This window comes from Etheostoma cragini, chromosome 19 (genome assembly GCF_013103735.1).
Source record: "Etheostoma cragini isolate CJK2018 chromosome 19, CSU_Ecrag_1.0, whole genome shotgun sequence".
In the NCBI taxonomy this organism is placed as follows: domain Eukaryota; kingdom Metazoa; phylum Chordata; class Actinopteri; order Perciformes; family Percidae; genus Etheostoma; species Etheostoma cragini.
This window is the reverse complement of record NC_048425.1, coordinates 11,877,018-11,890,263: the sequence shown is the minus strand read 5'-3', so window position 1 is coordinate 11,890,263 and position 13,246 is coordinate 11,877,018. Positions and strand designations below refer to the sequence as shown.

General features: G+C 41.6%; 1 protein-coding gene across 5 annotated transcripts in view; it reads right to left on the bottom strand.

Moving 5' to 3' along the window:
- Window positions 1-13,246, bottom strand: part of kdm6ba (lysine (K)-specific demethylase 6B, a) — a 96,775-nt gene that overhangs the window by 16,129 nt on the left and 67,400 nt on the right. For 3 of the 5 annotated variants that reach the window (XM_034856942.1, XM_034856943.1, XM_034856944.1), the window contains one exon: window positions 12,707-12,768. The gene's annotated coding sequence lies outside the window, so the exon portion shown is untranslated. Of the gene's footprint in view, window positions 1-4,911; window positions 5,008-7,334; window positions 7,689-12,706; window positions 12,769-13,246 lie in introns of those variants that run through there. The other 2 variants (XM_034856946.1, XM_034856945.1) reach the window with 2 other exon arrangements.

The window sequence follows — 13,246 nt, the reverse complement described above, 5'->3', positions numbered from 1 at the left end:
TAAGTCAACTATCACATGTGAAAGAGTACCACAAACATAGTAAAATAAAACACATGGCATAAAGGAGAAATGGAAGTGTGACATGGAAATCAGAAAAATAAGAGAGATATACAAAGAGAAATCTCACAAGAGACCTAGTTGGGACTGGTGAGTGCAAACGAGGACACAGTGGCGAGTTTTGTAATCACCAATTTTATACAGGGTGTGTGTTTATGTCTGCTGTGACCAAACAGTCGGCTACTCCCGTTGCTACCCTGGCTATCACGTTGCTCACATTACTCTACCAGCACAGTGTGAGGAGCTCGGTACTCTGAAACCAGATAGTGTACACGCCTGACGGCAGACAGTGTTACATACCAGCTCGGATTCTTTCAGATGATACCAAAGTGATGAAATGTGGTGAGTTAGGGTTCAGTACCGTAGGTATACGGAGGAAAACAGTGAGAGTGTGTTTGCGAGCATTGCACATTTTAGTTTTTGGGGAACCCCCTCATGACTCAGCGCCCTGCACAAGGGCTTACCCCAAACCGCAGGCCCAAAACTCCGCCCACCCGGGACACCACTTACAGTCAGGTGACCGGGGGCGTATTTTCGCACTGCCCCAGGTGTGACAACAGCGGGAATTTCTCAGACTTTGTGTCATTTCTGTTTCATATGCTGTGCGCATCTAGGGTTGATTTTGCATGTGTGTTTAGACAGACAAACAGGATGTGATGACGAGAAAAGAATTAAAGGGAAATGATGGGGGAAATTCTGTGAACATGTTGATCAATCTGTTAATCCCTTTTAACAGCTGAGCAATCATAAGTTAGAATTTTTGACTGATGAAACAAATATTCAGCTTCAGTGGAACTCCGAATGCTGCGAGTTCTTAAGTGTGATTGCTTTAAGCTTCAAACTCAAACCACAACAAGCTGTAGTGTTAACATCACAGAGTACGGTCTAGTACTGCCCTTTATGAAAAGCGCAATGAGATAACTGTTGTTGTGATTTAGCGCTATATATATAATAAATATATAAAATTGAATCTGAATTGAATAGTGTTTCTCTCTAGAGCTGAGTACAGTGAGGTAAGTCGAATGAAGAATACACAGCTGATATGTTTTTTCATTTCTGACAGATGTAGTAGATGACGTAATTCACTGTTACATCAGAAATTCCCCCACTGTCCAATTTCAATTGAAATTCCCCATTCCTGTCAAAACCCTTGTTTTTGTAAGAACGCTAGATAGTTGTCCCAGCAACAGCAGCTATCAGCTGGGAGGTGGGGCCAAGCAGGGAGCTTTGGCAAAAACACACCAACTACAACTTGTGCTACACACAAACCAAAGTCACACACGTGTGGCTGTGCACAGGGACACTTGCTTAGACTTTACTAACATGAGCTGGGGGGAAACGCATTGCTGAAATGAAGATGTTCAGATGACGTCTGTCTTTGTGCAGTAGCCATCATTTACTCGCCCTCACTCTTGCCTGCCAACCACGGGCCTGCTCTGTTCCCCAGCCAGACAACCACACTGAGGCCATAAGAGGGAAATAGAGTGGAGATGAGGGGAGGCAGTAAGGGCATTTACTGCAAAAAAATCCTTTGGTACAAGCGTAAAATTGTCTTTCTTGCATGAGTTGTTGTGCATGCCTTTCCAAGATGGTGACGCAGGCTTTCTTCTTCACCGGCACACAAACACAGAGGCATCTTACCTACGTGGTGGACGATTATTTCCTGCTAGCATCCATCTCAACAACCCAACCTTTCTTCTAGGGGACAGAGCTCTGACCTAACCCTTAACCCAGTTACACCCAGGCCTTTCACGCTCAGCAGCACGCCATAACAGGCCAGATAAAAGCTCTTATTTGTCTTACTTTGTCTCCTCTGGCTTAAATGTGCACTTCTGTAGATCTGCTCTACATTCAGGTCAAAGCACAAGGGGAGGAAGATCTCAAATCTTAACATTTTAACTGCCGGGTTGACGATACTTCTTAATTTAACATTGAGTAGCTTTTAAAAACAGCGAGAAGCTTTAGTTTAGCAGCAACCACTAACCAAATGCTGACTAGTTTTGGCTGTGTGTGGATGGCTGTCAACACACTGGATGGCTTGTCAACACCTCTTTTTCCATCAATTCTAAAAAAGATTGAAAATGTTGAATTCCGGATCCTCAGTTACAAACTGACAAGAAACAGTTGGCCTACATTTGTATCGGTTTGTGGGGAAAAGAAACAGGATGAGGAGAAGGAGGAAGGGGGCTGGTAGAAAAACATGAGGCCCCTTTTGTCTCCTGCACTCACCACCCTGACATCTGGGCCTGTGACTGACAACACACAATTGGGTTAGTTAGTGTGGTGCATCTCCTTTTCTTTCTCTCTCTCTCTCTCTCACACACACACACACACACACACACACACACACAGAAAGATCAGATGCATGTGTGTGACGTTAAAGTGAAGGGGAACAGAGCTTGAAGAGGAGAGGAAGCTGTCGTCACAACCACAGGAAGTAGGCCTCCCTGAGGGGGCTGTGTGTATGTGTGTGAGAGAGAGAAACAGAGCCTTGGGGAGGGGTTGGAAGGCTGAGGCTTCCTGTTGTAACGATATGAACTGTTAGTGTGCTTTAGTGTCTGAAAAAGCATTTGGATTGTAATAAAATACATAAGTGACTAATGAGTCTCTGATGATGTGAAACAAAGATTGACAATTCAAAAACGTGGTTGGATCTAGTCCTAAAATACACCTCAGACACACAGTCATCCTGAAGGAACCGCACGTGTGTCCAGCTCATGACTCGCACAAGCCTCATTAAAAAAAAGACAGTCAACTGACTTGTTAAACCATTAACTTGCCTCTGACGCTGGTAAAAGTAAATGATGAAAAATATGTTGGCTGTGTGTGTGTGAGACAGAAGAAAAGTGTGACTTAATACCTGGCCTGTGTCTCTAAGGAAAGGAAAACAGCGTGTAAATCCCAACAAACCGGAAATCTAAGAGGACGTGGGCGACAACTGACAATGACTTAATCATCGTCACTCTCGATTTCCACACTTGAGCAACCTCAAAAGCCCCCAAACTTTTCTTTCTGCTTCATTGTGTAATTAATTTTCAATAACAAATCTAAGAATAGGTCAGGACAAAACAAAACATCACACTGCCTCTGTTCATAAAAATAACCAAAATCCCCCTCCCTCATCCGGCTCTGTCTCTCCAGGTCATTCGATTCTACATCTAGGACTTGCGCGCACACACACAAGCTCAGAAATACACTTAACAAGACAACAAGATACTCTGCTTCCTAGGTAACAGTTGCCAAGGGAACCAGTCGCATCTTTACTAACAGTTATTAAACCACCGATAACCTAGAGAGGCAGAGATGGACACATTCATAACATGGTTTTTGTGAGGTCTTTACTGATCAACATGTTTACTGAGACACAGGGCAGGCTGACCTCACGTAACAGCCTCTTCCTCCATAGTACACAACAATATGTCTCATCAGCAGTCTGACGCGTGTGTGTGTGTGTACGAATAACAAAAAACAATGTGTGTGAGTCCTATATATGCATCGGCATCAGAGTTAATGACAGCATTGTGTACAGATGGCCGGTGCAGCGTTGTTCGTACTGTGGGTGTATTTACGCACAGATCATTTCGACTATCACAACTGTGACGCAGGCTTTTTTTGTTTGTTTTTGTTATGACTCCGCTGTTTGTTCATTTAGTCCTGAGAATCCAAGGCCTGGTTACAGATTCCTTGAATACCAGTCTTTCAGACATATATGTAAAAAAAGAAGACTCCCATAATGCACACAGGCCTACTCGTTGTCTGAGTTACCATTTATTTTGCCAAGGTGGGTAAAAGTAGTCACAGGAGGTGAGGGGAGGTAAAAAAGGAAGCAAGTAAACTATTTCCAAGGTGTGTGAGTCTGAAACTTTGTGTATATGAGTCACTCACACAAACACACAGTAGGTTTGAACACCACCCCCCTTCCACCGTGGGATCATCATCAGTGGCTTAGCGCCAGAGATAACACAGGGGAACTGAACTCGGAGGGAAGACTTTCCTTTTTTCTCTCACTCGGCTAAACAGGTCATAAACACCCTGTTACCCTTTAACACTGCTTTATTCACTCAGGGTGGATTCAATCTCCAGATAACACTCTTTTCTTATTCTAATAGCATTGTTGATTCTCTGATGAAAATGCTGCCATGTTCCACATTAGCCTATTTGCCCTTGCTTGTTGCATTTTTTTCCCTGTTCTCATTAATTTCACTCCTCAACTTCTGGACTGAATTACACTGATCTGTTTTTCCTCACTGTCCCCAGGTCTAAAACACAGCAAGGCCACAGCTGCATGTCTGACCAATATTTAAAGTTATGGATGTATAAGCCTAATAGGTTGTCTTGCAGTATAGCAGGGTCCTGCTTTGCCTACTGTGAACCCTACAGAAATGGGCTTGTTCCTTTGTTTTGGTGTCTGGCTATAGTGACGTCACCCATAGATTTCTAAAGAGCCAAAATGAAGCTAAAAATGGCCAGCTCCTAGTGGTCGCCATCTTGGCAGTGCCTGACGTCGGCTAATCTAAAAATGAGAGCTGGAGCGTAGATGAAGCCCAATACCCGCTCTAATAAAGTTGGGCATTTTAACATTGGATCAGAAACAACAGCTCACATTTGGAGCCAGCCTCAAGAGGCCACTCAATGTAATGCAGTCTTTGGCTTCCTTATTCAGCACCAGAGATTTCCGCTTGCGTCTGGCCCACACATGTGACCAGGATCCACAGCAAGCACTCTAACCGTGCATGGTGGAATTCCACACTTGCTTGACCCCGGTGACCCTGAAGGGACGGGAAATTCTTTTTAACTGTTTTCCAAACAATTTGCCAGCTAGCACGTAGAAGGCCTTGTGTTTTAACGCCTGACCTGTTGGGACGTGTGGGAAGTGTTTGAGAAATCGTCAGCAGGGCAGATGTTTTCTTACACCTCCTTCATTCCCTCTCTCTTGGTTTGAGTTGCTCTCTGGAAGAGAAACAACACCATTTACTGGAAAGGCTGCACAGCATGGTGTCACACAGACAGACATTTCACCATGACATGACCACTTCCCTTTGAAACACATACACACACACACACACACACACACACACACACACGGGCTATTTGTTTTGTTTTAGAGGCAACAAAGGCAGATGAGAGGCAGGAGAACCCCCCAAAATTTGATGGACTGTCACACAGCCAAGACACACACACAGCGCTTATTTCATCACCGTCAACTGTCAAAGCAGTGTTAGATGAGTAAGCACTTAGTCCAGCCTTAACATTTATCATGCCAGACGCACACATTAAGGAAAAATCTTAATTACATCAAAGTTCTGTTGGAGTGTGTGTAGAATTGTATGTAGGCTATTTCTGTGTATTATATGTGTTTATATTTGAGGCACACCTAACTGCCCTTCGGGAAATAAAGTAAGTTGAAACACACACACACACACACACAGTCTGACACACTCCTCATCTGCATACTCAAGTTGTGTGACTCACTGTTGACAACTGTTAACTTTCTTTCCATCATTTCTCTCTCCTCATGGCGCGTGTGTATCACTTTAATATTCCTCCATGTTCATCTTTACTCATAGTAAAATGGGCGGCGATTGTTCATTCACTGACACACACACTCCTATTGACATCACGAGACGGGGGCGGGGAGAGAAGCAAGGCAGCACACAGCCGGGAAAGAGTGTGTGTGAGGCGATTTGAAGTTTTAGCATTTTACAACCTCCGACATCAAACGTAGAGACAAAACACGCCACAGCTTTCCATGCCGATCGATCTGATTGATAGGAAGTGGACCTTCAAAGGCTTTCTTGTTTTTATTCACGACCCCATGCCAGCACACTCCGCTCTTCCTGATCTGGGCTCCATTATTGTGGGCAATAAAGTGACAAATAACCCCCCCCCCAGCCAGGCACAAATGATCATCAACTGCCTGTCCGATGACCAGCGAAAACGGGTGGGTAACGTTTAACGTCTGTGGGCGTCAAACGTTATTAATGACCAACAAGACAAGACCGCCCCCAAACTACTCGACTTTCTTCTCGTGTACCATCCATTGTTTAGATTTTTATTACACATCGCCATGCTGTTTTATAAAACAGAGACAAGCGCGCCAGCCGGCCCGGGTGTGTTATTACGCTGTGGGGACATGCCACCTGACTCCTGTTGGCTTTCTTATCCTCACAGGAGGGCATGGGTCGAGATAAGAGCGCCAGACATGTGTTCGGAAGACGAAAAGTCACTTTAGTTTGGACTTAGTTCCCTCTAAGGTGATAATACTTTAACTATCTCGTTGACCAAACAATACTATGTGGTCAGACTTTAAGGGCTGACTGAAACCCAGACCTAAAGGACAGCGCAAACACCGCCCCTCCCCCCCAAAACGAGAGGCAATGCAAATCACTTCCTTTCAATCCGGCTCTTTGTGTGCCTAAGGTTTGACTGGGGGTGGCGAGGGGGCAGCTATCCATTCACTTTATACGGCTGCCGACCTCAGTGATCCTGCCCACCCCCCACTCCAAGGTAGAGAGCCACCCACTTCTACTAGGCTACACACACACACACACAATGGCGTGAGATCTCCTTACACAGGCAATTTTCTCCCCCAGTCCTCCAGGTCTCCTTCCCTTTTCTAGCCATGGGGTGATCTGGAGACCAACCTATGATCCGGGGTGTCCCACATCAATATGAGGACTAGATCATCATTCCGTGAATATATTAGGATGACTAGCCTACTTTATACTTTGTGTCATTACCAGCGATGTATACGATGGTTTCTACGCTGAAACACAAACAGAAGTAGCCTAATGTGATGGCTTTCCCAGGGACGAAACCTTAAAAAATGGGATTCATTCATCAAAAAGCCCAAGAACCCCAAATTCACATCAAAGCCAATTTACAAAAAATACTCCGCTCCACGTGCACTGAATGATTAAACATGTCCAGTAAAGATGATCAATCGCGAATATGAGCTAAACAATTCTCCGAATCGAGACACGCACGCGTGGGATTTTAAGAGTCACTTGTGGTTGAGAAAAAGCACAGCGAAATCCCCCCACCTCATCGATTATAGACGATCCAGGGTTCCGCTTTGATCAACTACAATAATCCCGTAGGTGAACTGCTGTCATGAATAACACCATCTCCCACTTTAATCAACAATAAACCATAAAGAAACAGCATATCTATATCTAATGACTTAACTCGTGGTAAAACTGACCGCTAACTTGCCTGCTTACTACCAAAACAAAGTCGAGTGGACTTTAAATGCTCCCAGTTCACACAGCACTCACCGCTCACTGAAGTCCTGTGAATGGACGCTCCAGTAGTCAAATAGCCCTTTGAAATAGAAATAGCCTATGAATCCAGTTCCTATAGTATGCTTTGTATCCGCAAGTCTGGAGCTCCGGGTCTGCAGAGAAATTTCCGAGGAGCCGGTTGAGGAGAGCAGCTCCGCCGCCTTCTCTCGAAACAACTATGAAACCTGATCTCCTTGATAGGCTTGGTCGTCTCTATATTCTGGTTATTATTCCGTTTGATGGCTGTCTTTGCCCTGTAGCGACAGTCCCGCTGTGCCGGGTCTCCGTAGGCTATCTCTCCTCGCCGAGCTCCCTTTCCACTCTGCTTCACACACAGAAGTAGCCAGGCAGGGATCGTATTGCGCTGAGCTCCGTTTTAAAGGGACAGAGCCACGCACACTCAAACACACGCCACACATCGAAAACAGAGGCGTGCACTCACGTGACGTCACCCCACGGCCCCGGAATTCCCTGAGAGCACAAACCAAATCAAACCAAACTGTCTTTCTCTATCCCTCTGACCGAGTCATAATCCTGGTACCGGAGCTGCCTCTCCTACCTCCTTCTGACGTGTGTTCATTTGTACGGGACTCGTGACCGAGTGTTGGATTAAGTGAACCGCACCACAGCATATTTTCGTAAACGTCTATTTTTGGATGAGGAAGAGTTTTACCCCCTGACGCCATTTTACTACAGGAAGACAGAGACAGTAAACCTAGCCTATCACTGTGTTATGATTAGATTTAGTGGACTATAAATAGGTCCAGGTATCAGCTCTACAGGCTAAATGTTCCAAAATAAACAAAACCTACCCTAAAGCTTTACTGGAAGACTGGAGTACTGGGAAACATTAGTACATTGTTGTGTACATGTTGTCCCTGATTCATTTTTATAATAAAAGGCACCTTTAAGGTGTATGAGCTGTGTGACTAATGGCTTTATCAATATGAATAAACAATTTCCTAATGATTTACAGATCAGTTAAACCATTTTTAACATTCTTATAAATAAAGGAAATAAATGAAAATAGCCTACTAAAGACTTTTCACAACCTACATGGCCACCCCAAAGTTGCTTTCATAAATAGAGTAACTGATCTGCAAAGCATTACTAAATGATTTATTAGCCACTCTAGAGCAAGTAGTTGCAGCTTATAAACCATTAATTAACGTTTATTAAAAGAGGTAATATTCTGTATGCAGTCTTACAAGTTGTTGAAAAAAACTCTATTATACTTTATACAATTAGAAGATTGTATGATGATATATAAGCCACTGTGAGGTTGTGTATAGATTATGCATAATATCTACATAGACTATTTGAACTCTAGGATGTACATAGTGTTTATGCAGTATTAGACAGTGGGGAGAGAGAAAGAGATTTAAACAATATCCAACTTTGTATAATATATTATCACAATATAATACACATGTATAGGGTTATAGATAAAGCCTAAATTATGTGGCTAATATATATTTTTAGTTCCTGTCTAGTGGGTGACATTAACCATCTTACATTTCATAAAAAAGAAGCAAGATAATTATATGGATTAAGATCAGAGGCAGCCAGCTAAGATTTGTTGTGAGGTAAACAAGGCTTTAAAAACTCAAATGGGTCTCTCTAAGGACAGAAACATTTGTTCAAGCTTTTCCTTTACAAAGTAACCATCCGGTACTAGGTAATACCAAAGAGTGCGCACACATGCAAGCAAGTACACGCACACAATCACACGTAGAGGTTATATTTAGAAAGCACTGCCTCAGCAGGACAACAGGAGGCAAAATTAGCCACTGTGGGGAGGATGGGTATGTGTCATGAATGATGCTGAGACGTTAGAGGTTTTTTATGGTCATAACAATTATAAATAAAACAATATAAACAAAATCTGAACATAATCACACCTCTACCTTGGTAAAGATCAGTGATGCTATCATACTCTATCTCTTGAGTAACAAAAGATGTGTGTGTGCTAGATCCAATCTGCTGGTGAAGTAAGTGCATGGCATCTGCGGTATGTACCACCAGCGTGGATCTGGAGTCTATTGTCAAGTGACAATGATAATGTGTTTTGTGTTGAAAAAGAACAGGGATGCAGCCCAGTGGAGTCTGTATGACACTGGGAGGCAGTGTGCTTGAACATGTCTGTTTTTGTGGTTTAAGGCTGTGTGGAGAAATCTCTCTCTTTGGACAGATTCAGTTCAGTTAAAGTACTTTTTTTAAGTGTTTTGGCCAAAATAGGAAGTATTAAGAGCTGCTAGTGTGCCTGAAAAAGTGAGTTAAAGTTAGGGTCTAGGTCAAAAATCAAGAGGCCACCTTCTAAGAGACTGTGGAACAAAAGCTTGTAGCAGCTGAAAAAGTCTTAGCATGTTGATACAAATTTCTCTGTAAATGGATGGATATTGTGAAAAAAACTGTTAAGGTAATTCAATTTTAGATCATGTAATTACATACTCAGAAAACCGGCATCCTTAAAGTTATAATAAGTATGCATTTTATGTACACATCAAGTCAGCTGTAAATACTTTTTGATAATAATGTAATAATATAATGTTTTTATAACATCATCTGGATGCGGCTCTTATGCATGACAAGCCATCCTGTATATCTGTGGAAGAGAGGCAGACGTGTTCGATGCATGTTTGTGTGCGTGTGCTCTGCAGTCGTAGGAGACCGTGTCCCTGGTACAGATGGTACTTCTCAGCCCCCGATATGTAGGATTGTGTGTGGGACTGTGTGTGTGTGTATGTGTGTATACGTGTACATGTGGCATCCAGTGAGTCAGCCTTTTGGGTACACTGAGACACCGACAGACACGATAATAATCACCTCCACGCAAATACTCACGCAGAGACACACCACAAGGAGACAGAAAGCCACGCGGGCTGTCAGACAAAGAGACTGGCTTAGCACACCCACATATAGCACCAATGTAGCCGACTGACTGGAGCACTACAGTTTGATAATTATGGCCCTTATTCAGGGGGAAAGAGGACAAAACCAGAGGCAAAACAGCGGCCAGTTGTAACGTTACAGTTCTTAGTGATGTCTGGTTGCTCTGCAATTTCTTTTGAGAGGGTGTAGGCACTCCCCTGTTGGTCAGTTCTGGAACAATATTGCATCAAAAATTTCCGTCTTAATTAATGTTACTGTACCTGTTATTATCAGTGTTTTGATTCTAAATGATATGTCAGACTTTCAGCTTTCTAAATCTCAAAAACGTGCTATTTGCTGGATTTACTGCTGCTAAGAAAATGATTGCAACCGGTTCATGACTTGTCCATTTGTCTATTGACCCTTCTCTTTTTGGATGTAGTGTATATGGAGCGCTCTATGGCTCGCGTGAATGGAGCACCAGGAGGGACTTTGGACGCTTGGCCTGGCATTGCTGAATCCTTTAAGTCCATGCTGTTGTTTTGTGCTACAGCCTTTACTTTTATTTGTGCATGTGGTTTCCCTCCTTTCCGTCTTTGCACTCTGTATTTTTTGGGCCCTGGGAGACATTCTTATGTCTCAGTGTATTGTTTGTAATTGTTCTTAATTTCCAAATAAAAAATGTTATCACAAAAAACAAAACACAAAATTATAGACCGGTATCCTGATCAACGAAATCCTGTTAAAAAAAATGGAAAGGTATGATATCAGAGGTGTGGCCTATAACTGGATAAAAAACTACACTGAAAACAGCAGTCAGTTTATTCAAATAAGTAATCACCGGTCAGTGAGCCTTAGCATTTCTTGTGGCGTTCCGCAGGGATTAGTATTAAGCCCAAAACTGTTTATCCTCCCCCTAAATGACATTTGTAAAATATCAATCGTACTAAAATGTACTGTTTTTGCTTATGACAAGTATTATTTGTTATAGGGATGGCTTGCAGCAGATGCTGGAAATGGTCACACAATAAATTAATAAATTAAAACGTTGGTCTAATCCAAATAAGTTAAAACTTGAACAAAACTAAATTACTGATATTTGAAAATCGTACTATAAATTCAGGTGTTAAAATAGTAATTGATAACAAAATAATTGAAAGAGTCTATGAAATTACATTTCTGGGTGTCGTACTTGACCACAAACTGTGCTCAAAGCCGCACATTAAATATCTGTGCACGAAAATGGCCAGGAGTATTGGTATATTGAGGAAAAACTAGATACATAGTACCATACCAATATACCATACATGTTATATTGTGTAGAAGTTTGGGGAAATGCCTACACGAGCACCTTACGAGTGTCAGTATAATAAATCACACAAGGTATTATGAGCACACTAATCATCATTTTTGAATTTTTGCTAAAATTTATGGATATTGTTAAATTCAAAACTGCATAAATTTTGTTTAAAGTTAAATAAAATAATGTACAATGTAACATACGCGCAATTTTCAATCAAAGAGACAAGGGATATCATCTAAGAGGACAACCTCTTGTGCAAACTGAGATTAAAATGATCTGTGTTTCAGTTTGTGGGCTCACCTTATGAAATGGACTGAACAGTGACATCAAACAGAGCCATGATATCATTCAGTTCAAAAATAAGATTAAAGAAATCAATACTTCACCAATAAAGAATAGACCGAAACACAGAAATGGATTTGTAATGTCAAGGCATTGTTGTTTATCTTTGTAAGTTATTGTAAGACCTGAAAGACTGTATGCTGTATTTGCATATCTATTTGTTTTGTAATAATATGATATTGTGAAATAGGGGCGGGACCCAATAACCGGTATGCTTCCGCCTGCTTCTTCTCAAACTTATCCTTTTTTATTTATTTTGGTCTTTTTCTGATTGTTTGAGTTTTAATTTTGTGGTGTTAATTTGTTTTGTTTTTCTACATTGTTGATTGTTCGAGATAAATAATAAATCAAATCAAATGATATGGACTAAGTCTGGACATTTTATGTGGAAGAGTGGTGCAATTTATATGAAATATAGTGCAAAATAACTACTACTTTGAACTACATAGTAGATAGTAGTGGTAGTAGCAGTAATGTTACAGTTGTATCAGGTAGCTCCTATGTGCTAATTTACTAGTCCCGGAACCGTTGAAAGACTGACTAGCTCCGTTTGATATGCTAGTTAACATTAGCTAAAATTAGTATATGGCAGCAAGACTGCGGTTAGATTTTATAAGTGCTGTATAAATAAACTTTACTTACTTACTATAAATGCAAAAGGTGGACACAATGATTGAAAACCACATTAAAAAGTTCTCCAAACTAACTTAATCATTAGTAAAACATTAACACTTCAGTATGTACTAGGCATGTAGGCATTGTTGTTTGTTTGTGGATGAAAGAAATGACATTAAGACAGAAACAGAGGAAATCAGGGAAGTGTAAGCAGTATGTTAAAATAGAGCCTTACCTGGTGGTCATGGATAATGTAGTCTGTCTCTTTCAGCAGGCCACCATTACACCTCCCACCTGCTGAAATCACAACATGGAGGAACAAAGGTCAGTCTTGAGGTCAAACACTGTCAGCAGCGGCCAGGAGCGGGACACAACTTCATTGGATACTGGTTGATTACTTGATCAACATTCACACACAGAAAAAACAGTCACTATTGATAGAAGTACACATAAATTATACCCTTTTATATCCATCAAAATTCAGTTTAGTAACCATAGTGAGCATTTTTAATCAACGACTTTTTCCGAAAGTTTGTGGTTTAAAATTGGTCTGCAGTGATGTATTGAGGATAATGGAGCATTTATATTTTTACCTTTTGTCAAAACTAGGTCAAAAATGTCTGACATTCCAGTGCGAGTTGAAGCAGTGGTCAGCAATCCATAAGCACTTTTGTCAAGGGCTAAAGATCAACACATTGTTCTGCTAGCACATGACAACCAGAGCTCATTTTGTATTCTATTCTCATTTTTTTATGTATATATATATATATATATA